Here is an 18,284-nt window from a genome sequence, read left to right as displayed (position 1 = left end):
ATGTCAAGTGTAATATCTCCTGCATATTCACGGCTAAATGTTACATAATACATGTGGGATATAAGGGGTCCAACTTTAAGGACTTAAAAAAAGCTAAAGGAGTTATATATCTAAAAAACATTCTCTGTATTTTATGAACTGGAGATAAGAGTCATAGCAGAAACTTCCACCGTTAGTCCCCTTGGTAATATTGATTAACCTCCCTCAGTCACAATTTTGCACAAAAAGAATAGAAATGTTAAAGAAATGCTTTGGGATTTCAAGGCTATCACTAACATTTATGAGGAGAGAGGTGAAAGAGCTAGCTAGTAATTATCAATGTACTGCATTGCTCTACATCTCTGGCAGGAACCCAACTTTTTGGATCAACTAGCAGGCAGCACTGTTAGCCATGAGCTTCCATGGTCATGATGAGATTGTATGTCTTGGCATGATTCAGCAGGTGTCATTTATATGCAATGTCATCTGCAGGAAAAATGCAGGGAGTATCATTCTCCCTGCATAAGTTCTCTTATGGAGACAACTCAAAGTCTTCACTAAATGATTACTCTTGATCATTTTCAGTTATAACAATGACTTAAGAGTATTGTGGAAAAGCATCCTAGTGAACAGAACTGTTAAGATGAATAAATATGTATAAATTCTAAATATGTATTTTCAACTATTTGCAAGGCTTTATGAACATTTTTGAAATACTAGTTACTCTGTTGTGAGAACGTAAGTTTACATTTAATTTTTAAATAAGTTTTATTTTTATAAATCTTTAACACGTAGAACTCTCCAGCACTGTGTGGATCCAATTATAAAAATGAAACATATTTTACTAAAAATACATCTACATAGTATTCAAATACTCAAATGGATGTTGGCAGTGAATGGAGAAAACATATCAAAACTGAACAAATCTAAAGTAAAATTACTACAAAATTAGCAAAACGGTCAGTTTTAGAAGAAAACTTTCGAGGACATATAAAATGCAAATGCCATGAATGATATGACCTCTCCTTACATACCCACTTGTTTCACATGCCTGAGGTCAGAAGTCTAAAACTGAATAGACACCTGTATTTATAATTTATTATAGTCACAGATCCTTATCAAATTATGTCATATACAATTCTTATATTACTATTTTCAGAGAGAAGAATTAGGAATTCAAATACTCTAGTTTATAACATAATAGAATTGCGTACTATTAATGATTGAATACACTACTTTTACTTGAATAATTAAATTCAACAAGGTTAAAAGAACATGAAACTCATATAGGCAGTCAACATTAATAACAAAAATTTTAACCCTCTCTCACCTCTCTTTAGTAAAGTAAGTTTTCAACTACTCTAAATGTTACACAAAATGGATAGTGATAATGAAGACGGAATATTTTTCTTCATGTAGTGTCTTGAGTTTGAGTTTAATTCACCATTTAGGTTTAATATACCTTATATTTAACAAATGTTGTAAAGAATATTAAAAAATTAGGGAAAGAATTTAAATATTACACACTATTCTCTGCTTAAATATAAAAATGAACAACACTTCTATAAATTTCATGCCATTTTCATATTTTAAGATTTTTTTAAAGTGACTTTTTTATTATTATTTTAGAAATTTCACCTTTTTTTTTTTTTTTGAGATGAAGTCTCACTCTTATCCTCCAGGCTGGAGTGCAATGGCACGATCTTAGCTCACTGCAACCTCTGCCTCCTCCCTGGGTTCAAGCGATTCTCCCACCTCAGCCTCCCGAGCAGCTGGGATTACAGACGCCTACCACCACGCCCAGCTAATTTTTGTATCTTTGGTAGAGACAGAGTTTCACCATGTTGGCCAGGCTGGTCTTGAACTCCTGACCTCAGGTTATCGGCCTGTCTCGGCCTCCCAAAGTGCTGAGATTACAGGCGTGAGTCACCGTGCCCAGCCGTATCTATCTTTTTATATGGTGTTTGACACAACTACCTTTCCCTTCTATGGCTTCAGTTATTTTCCATTAACATTTATGCATTATTTTCAACGAAACAATATTGAAGTCAAATATATATACTCATTAAATGAACTAACATTCTGCACTTATAATTTAAAACAAATATACAATGCTTATAAGTGCCGAGTTTCTTTGTTACCCTAGGATTGAATTTTAGAAATAAGTCAATTGTTCTTTGGATTTTGAAAAACATACTCATTCATCATCATAGGAACAGTCTTCCCCAAAATTACGGCAATATTCCTCTCTTAGACATGATTGTAGTGTAATACAGATAGGTTGTAAATAATTTGAAAGCATCTTAAAAATAAAACATTGTAATCGCTGGTTAATTTCATTAATCTTATGAAATAATATCCTAAAATGTACAATTAATGAGTCTCAACTTAATTGGTGAGTAGTTTGAGATAAATAACATGCTTATGTAAATCAACAATAATTTTGTAATTTTACTATAAGGTTCAAAGGTATTGAACCTCCACACAGTATCATCCTTTTCAAGCTTCTCTCAACAAGCAGCTTATGAAAAAGGTGATTTGTCTTCTGAGCTGTAGCCCATAAAATAATTGAACGTTCAGTGAGGCAGGATGTCTACCCCATGCTGAGCAGTGAATTTGAAGATTCAAGGAATGATGAATATCTAACAAACTCCTCCCTAAAGGGTTTTTATTACTCCAATTTTCTTTATTTTTCTTTACTTTTTTTTATTAACCCTAAGGATTATACAAGAAAAGTAAACCAAATAAAACCATCACACCAATAAAATCCAAATATATATTATTTTAAATCAGGCATATAGATATGAGTTGAGGCAGTACACTCACAAAAGATAACATCCATTTTTTGAGTATTTTATCATAGTCATTTTATATTTGCTGCTTTTATTAAGCCGTTTTACATTATGCGGGACCTGAGAAATTTTACTTTTCAGACTTGACTTTTATGAGATATTAAAAAAAAATCTTTTGTTTCACTTTAGTCACTATTACTAGCAGTTTCAAAATTCTACATTTCTTGAGATTTTATGTGTAATGCAGCCCACAGTTTCACAGTTTCAGTTTTTTCTAACATTTGATGTATCAATTTTAATTGGCCAAGAACCTAAACGGTTCTTTTAGATGTGAAATACTTCATGGCTAGATAAACCATTATTTTAAGATCAGTGTAACTTTGATATTTATTTAAGGAACAAGTTTCTTTCCTAGAAATGGCTATTCAAAATTGCCAAAAAGGTAATGAGTCATAGAATTACGAATCAAAGTATTTCATAAAAAGTAAGATCTTCAAGGTAGTATAATTCAGCATTTCTTAAAATGTTTCAAATAACAGTCTGAGAATTTGATTAAAACCCTCTTGCAGAAAAATGCACAGGCTCACAAATTTTTGCATTCAGTTCCAACACATTTGAAGCACATCTTTGTAGTCTATTCATGAACCAGACGTAGTGGAATTTGGAGGTTTTGTTCAAGCTCATTTTATAGACAAAGAAACATTGGTCCTCCAGAGTCAGATGACTTTCCAAGGTTAACCTGTTAGGTATAGTTCAAGATAAGACAAAAATACAGGTTTCCATCCCAGCTACTAGGGAGGCTGAGGCAGGAGAATGGCGTGAACCCTGGAGGCGGAACTTGCAGCCAGCGGACATCGCTCCACTGCACTCCAGCCTGGGCGACAGAGTGAGACTCCGTCTCAAAAAAAAAAGAAAAGAAAAACAGGTTTCCTGGAATATGCACTTTTTCTATTACATCCAATCACATAATTATAACCAACTAGAAAGGATTCACAATAACTGAACACATTTTACAACCACTTTAGGTTTTTTTTTCTATGGAATAAAGTGTATCTAATCTCATCAATGCATGTTTCATTGTAAGAAATAATTGTGTAGACATCTGGACTCCTCAGTGAGATTGAACAAACCCGATACAGAACAGGAATGCTGCAAATGTCTCTTAAATTTTAAATGAATGGGCCTGCGTTGGCAGTGCAGCGGGAAAGTTGACATTAGAAGAGACGCTAGTCTGGGAAACTAGGTGTTTTCAGACAAAATCATGTTACAGGGTGTTAAGCAGGTATGCAGACACTAGCTGATGATTAAGCAATGTCTGCCCAGCATCAGCTTTTTTTTGACATATAAATTCACAGGTTTATTGGCTAATGAGTGATAAACCAAATCTCTGAGAAACACCAACCATCTGAACAACTTCATTGAAGCTGGAGTTAAGTGACAAAGAGGTAGCTTTACCCTAGCAGATGGTTTCTATTAGAAAGGCCGTCCTCATATTGAACAATCATCATCCTCACTGCAAATTTCACTTATTTGTCCAGAATCTTCCACCTGAATCAATAAATATTTTTTATTTATTCATTCCTCTCTTTCAAAGAGCTATAGTATTTGACATTACTGTTGCTCATTTTCCAAATTTCCAACAAGTCTTTTCAAAAGAATCCTCTGGAAAATATTCCCCTCACCACAATTCTTTGCTTTGCTAACATTTTACTCATTTCTGCTCCTGAGCTGTGATTCCCTCCTTTTCTGAACTCCCTTTTTACTTCTCTTTCCTGTTTGTCTCTCGTCCCCTCTTATTTTCATAGACTTTGTTCTCTTCCTTCTAGATTTCTCTTTCTTTCTTTTACTACAATAGGCAAAAAACAAACGGGCCAGTGGTGTTTTGTGAAAGTTTAAAGGATTACCATTGTCATACTAAAATTCTAACTTCCAGCACTGGAATTATAGATTACATTAAATTCTCCCAGAAAAGCTTGAGCAAATACGTGAGTATTAATATTTTTGGGGGACAGATGTTCCAAGGGAAGCACTGGTATGATCCCAAGGGAACGAGGAATCAGTACAATGTTGAGATGTTGAGCAGACTACTGCTGTGACACATGAAGATCTCTGGAACCCAACACCACTGCTCAGCTTTGAGAAGCAGAGTATACTGTGTCTCAGGTTTCTCCCCACCAAGGAACAAGGGAACTAAGATATTGATCCACAAAGCTGCCAGTCATTGATTCAGGGCTGCTCCCAGGTGATATGAATGCCTCGCATTTCCATTTGCCCTTCAGTTGAGCCAGGCACCTTGGCCAGAAAAGCCTTCAGAAAGAGTCTCAGGTGCTTCCAGTTGGAATGTACAAGAGTGAAGTGTGTTGATGAGATATGGGTGAGTCACCAACAGCACCTGCAACCAATTATTTCCTTGCTACATTTTCGTATGTATTTAATATCTGAGCATGACTTTTCCTCTGAAACACAGTAGATATTTAATATCTTGTTTCCATACTTATTATTTCACAGGAAGAAATGTCTTGGCCCTTCTGACAGGCTCTAATACGCACATTGGTTAATCTAGTGGTCCACAAGGGAGTCCAATGGGTCAAATTCCTATTTGGGGACATAACTGGCAAGACACAGAAGTGAAGTTTCTAGACTTTCAAGTAACGTGTAAACAATGTGAGCTTTGCAGTTAGATCTAGTTTTTTAGTTTAATGATTGTGTACTGTGCAACTTAATTTTTTTCAGGCTCAGGGTCCTTATCTTTTAAGAGGAAATACTAATAGCACACAGCTGTGCAGACTAAAAGAGATCAAGTAAGCTAGGCAGAGGATACAAATTTCATTACTTAGTAAAGGCTCAACTTTTGTTGGCCACTTCCATCAGCTCTCCTTCCCCCAAATCACCAAGATTAGTAGTATTTTATAATTTATGGAATTAAAATTACATTTCCCAGTATATTTTCTTTTTTCAAAAGTTTATTTTTGCCTTCTTTTATTATATGTGTTGTTGTAGTCTATGAAATATGGTACATGCAGGATATACAGAGATAACTGAATAGAATATTTAAAATAAATAATCCACTTTTATATCCCTACGGTAATGACATGATTCACTGGTTTATAAAATGCTACCATCTTGAACTTCAATTTTTCTAGGTCACTCAAGTTAGTGGCACTATATAACTTCAAAATTGTTACAGTACATTGCAACTGAGCCTAGTTTTCTTCTCCAGTATACATGAGTTGTGTAGTTGTCTTTGACTTTATTGCCTTCTTATCGGCATTCAGAGAAACAGATTGCAAGCACAACATTCAATAAGACTACCTTAATCATTTTCCCTGCAGGTTTGCATTCAGCTGGATGGTGATGTAATTACAGGGTGAATCCCCAGTAGACATGATTGTGGCCCTTTTTCCCAAACACTGCATCATCTCTTCATGCTCATAACCAAACGATCATATTCTCTGTGTCTGGCTTTTTCTTGTGTCCTTCATGCTCATAACCAATCATATTCTCTGTATTTGGCTTTTTCCTGTGTCTCTGGATTTGTTATATTCAAGGTGGACACATGCTATATGCCAGGTTGAAAAATTTTCTAAATTTTTTAACTTTGTCTAATTCATATGTAGTATCAGTATAATTGATAGTTTACTAACATTTATATGTATTTCCTTAACTGCTTATTTAGGAAGACCATAAACATGACTTATAAAAATAAAGCCTATGCATAAAATATTGTGCGTAACTGAATCAGTTATTAGTCAATTTACCTTTTGTACACGTGACCATTTAAATACATTTCTAAGAGGAGCTTTAAGTAATTAGCAGAAAATAAAAGGTTAACTCTAGTAAAACCAGAGGAATTCTACAAATGCATTGCTTAAAAATTAAATAGGACTCACGGGACATAATAAAAGCTTAATAATGTATTTAAATGTATCAAAGAGATAGTAGTAACCAAGAAATAAGTAGTATTCTTTGATGATAATACGATAAAGGGTCTACTTAGTGAACTCCTTCCCAAAACAGTCAATGATAAGAAATAATAAATTACTTATTTTTATTCACTGCTAAATATTTCAAGGATATATTCACTTTCTACTTGTTTCTTGGAACACATAGGTTAGAGGTATAGAAATCACTCAATAGAAAACTATGAAAGAAAAGCTGAAAGAAGACTTAAAGATCATGTAATTTATACTTTTTATTTTGGAATTGATTCCCACGGTGTCCAATATGGTAGTCATAGGTCACTGTTACTATCAAGCATTTGAAATGTAGCTAGTTCAAACTGAGATGTGTTGCAAGTATAAAATACACTTCACACTGGAAACGTTAATTTAAAAAATATGTCCAATATCCTACCTATAGTTCTCATATTGAACACATGTAAAAATCATATTTTTTGGGTTAAATAAAATATATTAATTGTATCTTTGTTTACTCTTCGGACATATTGGATTAAATAAAATGTATTTATCTTTTTTTTTACTCAATAATGTAGATGCTAGACTATTTTAGAACACATATGTTAATTGAATTATATTTCCATAGGAATGTTGGATTTTACTATAATCAAAAATCACCAGGAAAGTCAAATGAACAAAATTTTATGTATGATGAATAAACCATGAAGACCTACTGTTAATTTTCTTAAAATTTGGAGATAAGAAATTAAGGGACTGTTAGCCAAAATGTAAGCTTCATTCTTATAGAATGTCTATCAGAGTTCTTTAGTGCCAGAGCCTTTGTGTGGCCACAATGATGACCTGTGTTCATGATAAGACTTCCAGTAGTGACTCTAGAAATTACAGAGAAGTCTCCCTGCGACATTGGAGGTTTTAACAGTGGTGGATGCAACCAAGACAATGTGTCTCTGCAAATGCCTGACACTTCTCTTAGAGCTCTTTGAGGAAACAAATCTATAGATAGGGAAAATATGAGGAAGACAATCAGCTTGCTACAAGTCTCTTAAATTGTCATCATATTGAGAGCAATTGATAGTGAGTGGGAGGATAAAAAGCATGGATAGCTACTAAAGACAGAAACAAAAGAGTTTGTGGCAAAAAAAAAAAAAAAAAAGACAGATGTTAGAGCTATAAGTGAAACGAAAATGGTCCTAAGATTAAACAATGTTGAACAAGATCATATAGCAGTTTTTAAATGAGCTGATGGAGCAACATCACAAAAATACTGTTTTATAAAAAAAATTATTCAGATTAAGGAAAGGCCAAAGTAATGAGTACATACCTAAGTATTTTTCTCTGTGTATATGAACAGGTTTGGGAATGACATATGATTTTTTAGTGGGAAATTTAAGCTGTACCTGTCTTAATAATCAGTGCCAAGTTTTAAAAATAAATGCTTTCTCAGAAAACAAAAATGACATCTTAAAGAAAAACTTCTAATCAATGTCTGCCTCTTGGAGTTCTACATCTTTTGCTCACTGCCTTTAAAATAAGCAAATAAGGTCTGCCAACAAGAATGGATACTCATAATCTCCGGCTTGATTTCCTGAAAAAATACTCCTTTTTGTTCTTATAGTAAACCATTGGCAGAATCTCTTTTAAATACTTTTAAAGTAAATAACAATTTAGAATTTTCATTTTTTAAAAAATTATGTCTTGAAATGCTAGTTATTTAAAGAAAGGGAAAACGGAAATCTTCTTTCACATTTTGTCATTCTCACCTGTAAACTAGTTTTGCTGTTAACATACTGCATGGAACAAGAAAAAAGGTCCGTGTGAGCATGAGAGAGAGATCACACTATTTTACAACATTACTAATATAAATCACATATCTGTTAACAGTAATAACTACTTTTATTAAATATTTGTCATATCTACTAGGGGCTATTCTAGGCTCCTATCACTTTTTAGATTCTAAATCTAATGTAATCCTCACAACACTATTACATGAGTCCTGTTGTTGTCAATTTAAATAAAGCTTGGGCCTGTGATCTGATGTAACAAAAATATTATTTTTATTGTAGATAGTGGTAGTTACACATTTATCCCCTTGACTCATCGATGGGCAAGGATAACCTTTTATATGTTATGTATATATCATTAGAGAACTGGAAGTTTGAAAAATCCTTTCAATATTGGAAAGTCTGCATGTGATTTTGCAAAAGAAGACTTTGGCCTGTGGACAATCCATATATCCACTGGATTTCCAGGCTAAGCTGATCTACTTGAATATCAAGATAGTCTGAAGGCACAATACATGTGAAAAGCATTACTATTATAAGCTTGCCTAAAGTTATACCAAAATATGTAATTTAAATTATATATTCCCTTGCAGAGTTTTAATAAGGGTACCTCTCAGTGAAGAGACAGAATACAAAAGAGAAAATTTTACTGCTAAAGTGTCTACAACATATACAAGAAATGTTCTTTGTAGATATAGTCTCTTAAGATTCCTGTTTCAATGACCACGAATCTTTGCCTTTTTTGCCCTCAGATACACCTGATTTTAGACCTCAAATACTTTCACGTGTGAAAAGGCAGCAAATTTTATATAATAATATGTATATTTTTCTTCTACAGCATTTCTACAAATAACATGAGAGAATATTTTTTCCAACTAAAACGCTAGTAGTTTATTAACTTTAAAAGCAAAATAGACCAGGTGCTGTGGCTAGCGCCTATAACCCCAGCACTTTGGGAAGCTGAAGTGGGAAGACTCCTTGAGCCCAGGGGCTTCAGAATAGAATGGGAAACATAGTGAGACTCTGTATCGACAACAAATAATGCAAAAAATTAGCCGGGCCTAATGGGGTTCGCCTGTAGCCCTAGCTACTCAGGAAGCTGAGCAAGGGAGGTAGAGGCTGTAGTGAGGCGTGATTGCACCACTGCACCCCAGCCTTGGTGACACAGCGAGACCTTATCTCAAAAATGAAATAAATAAAAGCAAAATACATAAACGGCTTTGCTTATAAATACACGACTATCATTTTAATGCTTCCTAAAATCATTAGATTTTATTGGTAATCCTGCTTCCATTTTTGATGCTCTTTTAGCTTCTTTTAAATTTCTGATTCAAATCCCAGAGGTTGGGACTTTCTCATTTGCATTCATATACTTTCTTCTTAAGCATATAAGAGACTAAATTAATGTATAAACAGCATTGGGGCACCAGGGGCTCAAGGCAAGAACATAATTACTCTGGGGATGGAACATTTTCAAAACATATTCCAATTCAGAATAGGTTTATGTGTTAATGTGCTAACAGATGACTAGCACTGTTTCTAAATCTAGAATAACTATTTGAGTTCAGAGACCAGATTATATGTTTAAAACAACCGGAACCGTTAGGGGTCTAGATTTGCATAGATATAAATCAAGATTATTAGAGTAGGAGCTATTAAGAAGAAAGTGCAATCATATCTCAAAAATGGGATTTAAAATATTATCATATTTTGAGATGATAGTAGAATATTAAATTAACTACTTTCACTAATGCTGAATTCACTGTATTTTTCCTTTATTCTGACCTTAATATTATCTACCTACATTACGCTCTAGTATTTTCGTTCTTGCCACATTTTTAGCATTATCCCACTGCACTCCAAATTTGCACACACAAACACAAAGTCAAGAAAGCCAGTAATGTTTAGGTTCCGGACACGCAGTTTCTCCTTACCTGTCAAATGTGCACTTTTTTCTGCCATGTCAAGTCTTCCAAAACTACTCTGCTTGGGTGCTGCTCATGTTTCAAGCCTTTCCAATCACCCAGGACCCTGCTCTCTCCTAGGAGACGACTACATGAGAATAATCCTAATAAATGTGTGAATGGCTAGGCAACTCCCACACGTTTACATTTTTGTAAATTTACCAAGTACCACCTGAAAATGATTATTATTATTCAGTGATTCTCAAGCTTTGTCAATTTTGGCAGTGTATATGACTCACCTGAAGATTGTATTTTAATTGGTTAAAAACAATGGTTCTCACTGAGCTTCAGCCTTTAGTGTGCATGAAACTCACCTGGGAGACTTGTTCAATCACAGCTTGCAGAGCTCTGCCCTCTGAGTTTCTGATTCACTGTGTCTGGGGTGCGCACTATTATTTACTTATCTACCATGTACCCAGGTGATGATATTTCTGGTCTTATAAGCATGCTTTGTGAACCACTGGTCTGGAGTTAGACCTAAGAAATCTCCAGCTGATTCCTATACTACCTAGAATTACGATACATTTTTCTAATCAAATGTAGGAAAGCGTATAATGGACATCTCACAACAATGCCATGCAAAATGTATTTTGTGTTATTGGGTAGAATAAAACTTAGAAACAATTCTGTTTCCTTGTATATTATTTCTTAACCAATTACTATTTTCTATTTTTGGACAAATTCCTCTACCATGGCCCAAAATCTCCCAGCAGTAGTATCTGAGTGTTTTTAGGTATATGATAAAAATTTACGTACCAAGACCTTCAAAAAGCTCAAGTGTTTTAAGTCTGTCACAAAATGAACAGCAAACAGACTGATGTTTCCATTTTCAAGTGTAGATACAGTGAGTTAGTACTCACAGTATTCACAGTAAAATACTATAATAGTGTAGTATTGGGGTGACACATAAGAAATCCTGTTTTCAGAATGACCCTTGGACCATGTGGAAGAAAAATATAAAATCCTATTTGTTTGCGATGGAAAAAATTCCACAATCCTAAAATTAGAAATGTGAATAAATACTGCTGCAGCCATGGGGTGGGTGCAAATACAGATAATGCTCACTACAGAAGAAGACAAAACAATACCCACCTGATCAACAAAATAAAATACACGTGAGTGCAGCACTAGGTGCTTTTTGATGAAACTAACCAAAGAATGCAAAACTTAGATGATCAATGTGAAGAAACTTGGGTCATTCGAAGTAGGAAAGAGTAAATGAGATTTTTGAGACCCAGCAATAAAATGGTCTGACAAATGCCATAATCCTTGATTGTCTCCAAGCATACATGGTCTTGGGAAAGCAGTTCTATAGTACTACTTATTTATTATAGCTGGATTTCTGTCTTTATTTCCCTAACTTGGAAACAACTTTATTTAAAAAGAGGAAAAACTTTGAATTATTTCTGCAAAAAAATAGGATGCAATCTGACTAGTTTAGGAGAAAGTAAAAGGTATGTACACTACATGTTGCCAAGACAGTGAAATTTGAAATTTAAAATCATACACAGAAAAAAAGGAGATTATCCCCCAAAAAAGATGAAATTGCTAGAGATAGAACATATAAAATGAAATGGAATATCAACAATGAATACCAAAAGCCTTAAAAATATACAGTTGTTTAGAAGAAGTGCTGGGAAGACAAATGAAAATAAGTAGTGGAAATTTTAGTAGCACAAAAAGACAATTCTTTATACTTACATCAATTATTTTGAATGGTACATTCTGTAAGAGAGGAATATGAGGAGAAATACATTGTCTTATGACTCTGCAATTGTGAACCCAACAATGTATTGTACCTTATACAAAGGAATTTGCTTCACTGAAGCATGTAATCTGTATTGTCATTATTAACTGAATAAAAAATTTTACTTCCTCCTAACCAGCTGACTCACACATATTTTCATACTATAGAGAATTAAACTTGTTTATTCACAGTAATAATTCAAATAGATCTGAATTATTAAACATATTCATTCAACAAATATTGTATTAACATTATACACTGTACCAGATCTATCTTAAACAAAGAAATGTATAAGCATGTGCCTTGGCCTTAAAGAGTTTAAAGGCCTTTAAAGAGTTTAAACCTGGAAAAAGGAACAATCTATTTGCACAAATATCTTCAATAGGACTGTATATGCCACTCGAGTGATATTGACAGGCAGCAAGAAGAAGAAAACGCATCCTGCTGCCATGATCAAGAAATACTTTATAAAGTATTTGTTTAGTTTAACATTAAAAGATGGAGAACATGAAGTTTAGCTCCAAATATTAATAATGCTTAAATATAGATACATTGCAAAGGATTTTTATGTCCTTTTAATCTTTCTGCATTTTCTGCTTCCTTTAAATGAATATGTACTTTTCACAAAATGAAGAAAGCAATAAATATCATTAAAGCAAGTAAAGGGACTGAGGCATGGTAAACTTGAAGGAAAATATTAAGAGAATATGTAAATTCAGAAGATTTTGGAAGTACATGAGGGAAAATTTTAGGTTTGGATGATAAAATTGTGACAAATCCCAAGTTAATAAGGGATTTAAGAAAAAAGATGGTGAAGGCCAGGCCCGGTGGCTCATGTTTGTAATCACAGCACTTTGGAAGGCAGAGGCAGGAGGATTGCTTGAGCCCAGGCATTCAAAACCAGCCTAGGTAACATAGTGAGACCCCCAACTCTATAAAAATTTTAAAAAATTAGCAAGGTGTGGGGCATGCACCTGTAATCCCAGCTACTTGGCAGGCTTAGGTGGGAGAAATGCTTGAGCCCGGGAGATTGAGAATGCAGTGAGCCATGATTGCACCACTGTACTCCAGACTGGGTGAAAGAAAAAGACCCTGTCTCAAAAAATAATAATAAAAACATAAATTTTAAAAAGAAAAAAAAAGATGGTCCACCTAGTTTTAGGCTCGTTGAGTTAGGGTTATGGCAGCCTAAATGCCCATCGATGTGTATGTGGAAGCAGCTGCAGGTAGAGGAGCAAGGGCTGGGGCTGGAAGTCAAGCAGAAGTGTGATCATTGGATACATGGGACATATCCAACATCTGATGAAGATAAATTCAGAAATATCTTGAAGATTAAACTTTGAGGAATGCTTCCATAGAAGATTCAAATGTTACCCAATCTGTTTGAAATTAGCTCGAAACTTTGACGGACTATCACTGTTTCTACGTATTTTGTTTTCCTGTAGTACTGACTGACCCATCAGTACTAATCTAATAATAATGTTAGACATATTTTTGAATTACAAGGAGGAAAATATGCCTTGGTCTCCTCCTTCCTTAGAATAAATAAGACAAATAGTATTGTGTATTTATTGATTTCTCATAATAGCAAAATAAAAAGCCTGACCTTAGCCCTGGGACAAACTGCTCTGCTGTATACTTTATGAGTATACAAAAGAGTTGTCAGCATGATCACAGTGAATTTCTGTAATGCCTAACAGAGCTAACTCCATGGAAATTATGACAGCTCCTTGACATCAGGGATACTCACCAACTGCTTATTCACTTACTGAGAGTAGATGAGTGTCAGCTGCCAGAAAATGGAGTGAAAAATGTTGAAACCATACAAGACACTTTGCTTTAAATGATAATTTCAAGTACTCAATCTTAGACACCTGCTGGTTTTGTTTTATAATTTCTCAAGCAAAATAAGTGGGTTTTGTCAAATGAAAACGTTATATTTCTGCTTGTTGAATTAAACATTGGAGGTCAAAGTAATAGCATCGATTCCACATAACCATACAAAAGAGACAAAACGTAAAAATGAATGTTATATACTTATGGCTAGGCTTAATCAATCAACACACTATGACAATATGACTGAAATTTTTCAATCTTCTAAATACCAACATTCAATTATCTTTCTTCACAGAAGTTGACATCATACAATTTGAATGGGTCACTCTTGGTTTCCCTATCAAAAATGTCATAATATCAATTCCTTCAATGTAGTAAAATTCTGTGACTACTAAAATAATCTACATGAAAATGTCTGGATGTAATGCTTGCATTATATTCCATGTAGAACTCATGTCACTTTTTACATCTATAATACTCAAGCACACATACAATGTAATTCAAAGTTGGAAAGAGGATTTATAATATGACTCATTCTAATTCTGATATCACACTCATTCACATTCATAGGCAGAATAATAGTAACTATATTAATAATTACGCCAAAACAGTAAATGATTGGATGTCAACAATGCATTTAGGACTTCAGCAAATTTATGACTGCAATCAAATCTCCTCCCAAAAATGTATGCATACATATTAATGTTCTACGTAAATCAGAGGTTTACATTTAAGTTGATCATGGGGAATAACAACAGCTGATATTCCTGCTTTATAGATTATGTTTTACTTTTCTCAAGTCAATGGAAATCTTATTCTCAACATGATAAATGTTGAGCACTATACTAAATTCTACAGATTCATAACACTTGGAAGAAGTTAGTTCAGCACTTTAAGACTTTTCAACAGCATTCGTGACAGATAATCATCTACTATCTGCCTAGTCACCAGCAGTAAAGATGAATTGGATCAGTCGTTCCAGTATGCCAGTTATTCAACTCTGCTCACTATTGAATTAAAATGTGTTACATCTACCACACTCCATTCTATCTTCTTTTTGTGGATTCAAATATTAATAATTAAAATAATAATACTAACAGAAATAATACTTAAGCATAATGATTATCATCCATGATATGGCAAACCTCAAATATTCATGAGAGTTCACATACCTCTCTTATTTCTTCCTGAATTTACATTGAATATCTGTAGTTCATTAGTGACATAACTTGGCTCTGAGACCCTCCACCATCTTAGAGTCCCTTTTCCTGCAATGACATAACTATACTAAGTGCATTAATACAGTTCAGGTACTGGGGCAACACCATGAGGTGGCTGAGAATTTGGCTTCCAGAGTCAGAGTTATGTTTGATCTAGGGCAAGGTGTTTAAACTCTGAATCCATTTCCTCACTGGTAAAATGAAAACGATGATAATAATAATATCAACCATCTGATAATATGAGATATGGAACAAGTACAATAATACACAAAATGGCCAGCCCTAGTTTCTAGCCATACAGTGAAATGAATACAATAAAGAAACAAGACATAGTCCCTATGTCCATGGAACTTTCAGTTGAGAAAGGATATAAAATAATTATCTCCGGACCTCGTGATCCACCCACCTCGGTCTGTCAAAGTGCTGGGATTACAGGCATGAGCCACCGTGCCCAGCTATCGCAGTATTTTATATTTACATGTACTAAATGTATTTTAGTAAATTAGATTTACTTGTACATTTCTGTAAGTGCAGAGCCCTATGCTTGCTTGAATACGTCTTATTAGCATTTAAGTTACACACTCTAATTGTATCTTGCCACACTTTTAATGCATTTGGAAATTGAAAACAATGGCAAGATCATGCTATTACCTGGGAATAACGGAAGAGATGGAACATGGATTCCTAAGAGACCTCCAAGATAGAATCACCCTGGTGAATTTTAATGGTATTTGGTCTCCCCCATCCTATACAATCTTTGGTGTTTCAAACTTGAAAGTTTTCATTCTCCACTCTGTCTTACATTTGGAACACACCGAATATTTGAAACACATTGAAGGAGACTCCTAGCAGAACTGATTCTTAATAGACTTTAGTATAATATTTTTTACCCTCTGAAATAAATCACTATGTGTATTTTCCAATCAGTAAAAAATTTAATTTTAGCTAGTATCAAGGGCAATGTAGTTATGTCATATTTAACATTGACATGTGACAAAAGTTTTGAAATGATGACTCACTAAAATACAAAGGAAATAAGAGATGCCTACAATTAATTTCATTTTAAACATCAAGTAAACATTCTTTGTGGAAATGGAAATTGAAGATAATTGAAAGTCATAGTGGAAAAATTAGAAGCAACATCCCTGCATGTTCTTTGCTTTGCTGTCTTCCTATCTCTTACCTTACTCTGCATGAATAAACACCTATTGCAATATTAGATGCTGTTGATCACCTAATAAATTCTTCAAATTACCTCCTCCCTTGAGGTCTTGACATGCCTAGTCTATGCACTCAAGTTACTCTCCTACTTTTTACATCTTTTCAGTGGATGCCACCAAAAACTCATCCTTAAGATCATAGCCACATTTCCCTCTATAGCCACATATAATCTTAAGGGTCTCCGTGCAAATTAACATACATCTTTCCTTAACATCAAACCCAGTTTTCATACTGTGTATATGACATCCTCAGGTTTCCACAACTTCAAACTGATTATTTAACTCAAGTCAATTTTGATACCAGTTTCTGCATCATTCCCAAAATAAAACATTTGCCCTCACCTACAAGTTTTTGTGGATTCTTGTTTTGAATGCTTTGTACCTCCATTTGAGTTCAATCTTTATTTTTTTTTTTTTACTTTCTGTAAAATTATATTCATTCTTCTAATTGCCACCACTTTAGTTCATTTGGATCTTTTATTTTCTTGGAATTTTACCTGTATAAGAAATGGTATATGGAATCAACTTAATTTTTCTACTTTTTTTGCATTCATAACATTTCCTATGTACAATAATTTTTCATATGTATTTGGGCATATTCCTATTGTGTTTCTTTGAACCAGTATCATACTGTCCTATTTATTGAGACTTTATCATATGTTTTAATATCTTATAGAGCTAGCTCTCCAATGTTGTTTTTCTTCAACATAATTTCCCAGATTTTTTTTGCAAACTTTTTTTATCATATAAACTCTAAAATAAGCTTATTTTGTTCAAACACACTGTTGGCTTATTTTTTTACTTTTATATTAACACAAATATGGATTGATATAGGAAGAATTTACATATTTACAGTATCAAGTCTTCCTATCTGCAACCATAGGATAACTTGCAAGTAAACATAATTACATTATTTCATACTGAGATTACAGTAAGCAGTAGAATTGTAAGGACTTTCACATTTCCAAGTTCTCCCTGCCTGTTTAGGTGACAAAATAGCCATTTTCACTGTATGCACAGCAATTATAAAAATTCTTCACACATTTAAGCCAACATTTCTCAAATTTCTTACTCTACTTTTTTGTATATATAAATTATCTGCCACATGAGATAGCAAATTCTCAGAAAAATACAGTACCCACTTCTGGAATTGAACTCAGTATGCAAAGTTTATTAATGTCATTCTCAACCTAGGTCTATGCCAAACAATAGTCTAGTCACTCTGTAAGTATTTATCATAATGCAATCTGCTTCTAAAATTAAGATATCGGGGAGATATATTAAAAAAAAGGAAATGGGAAATTAGTTTGTTTATATCTTAAGCAGTGTTAAAAAGATTGCTTTTTCGGTAATTTTTAGTTTCTTAGAGGGTACAATTATGTTAATGAACATCACAGCATCTCAAGAGGGAGTTTAGTATTCAGAGTATTCTGTATGTGAAACCCTAGAATACTATTACTCACATATTGCAGAATTACTATATCTCTGATAACAGTTTGTGAAAATCTGGCTTAGAGCAATATATTTCAGTACAAAATAAAGCAAATTTACTGACCAGCTATTATATGTCAAGTACTAAGCTGGGTTTTGGAAATGCATAGATGAATAAGGGAATATGCCACATGTTTTCTCTTGGAGGTCAAATGGGTCATAAAAAAGATAAGTAAAATCATATTGTGTATTTGGTGATGCAACAATATAAGTACTAAAAAGGTACAGAATACGTACACATGCCTGGATACATACACACATGTATGCATATATGTAAACGTGTACACGCCCAAATCACAAGTATAATCAAAACACTATGAACAGATATTTTAGGACC

The 18,284-nt window shown here is 33.8% G+C and overlaps 1 protein-coding gene across 2 annotated transcripts in view; it reads right to left on the bottom strand.

The window, feature by feature from the left end:
- Nucleotides 1-18,284, bottom strand: part of CNTNAP2 (contactin associated protein 2) — a 2,323,962-nt gene that overhangs the window by 1,794,702 nt on the left and 510,976 nt on the right. The window lies entirely within an intron of this gene.

This window comes from Symphalangus syndactylus, chromosome 6, assembly GCF_028878055.3.
Source record: "Symphalangus syndactylus isolate Jambi chromosome 6, NHGRI_mSymSyn1-v2.1_pri, whole genome shotgun sequence".
NCBI classification, from domain to species: domain Eukaryota; kingdom Metazoa; phylum Chordata; class Mammalia; order Primates; family Hylobatidae; genus Symphalangus; species Symphalangus syndactylus.
Note: the sequence above shows the minus strand (reverse complement) of the source record. Positions and strands in the feature narration are given on the sequence as shown.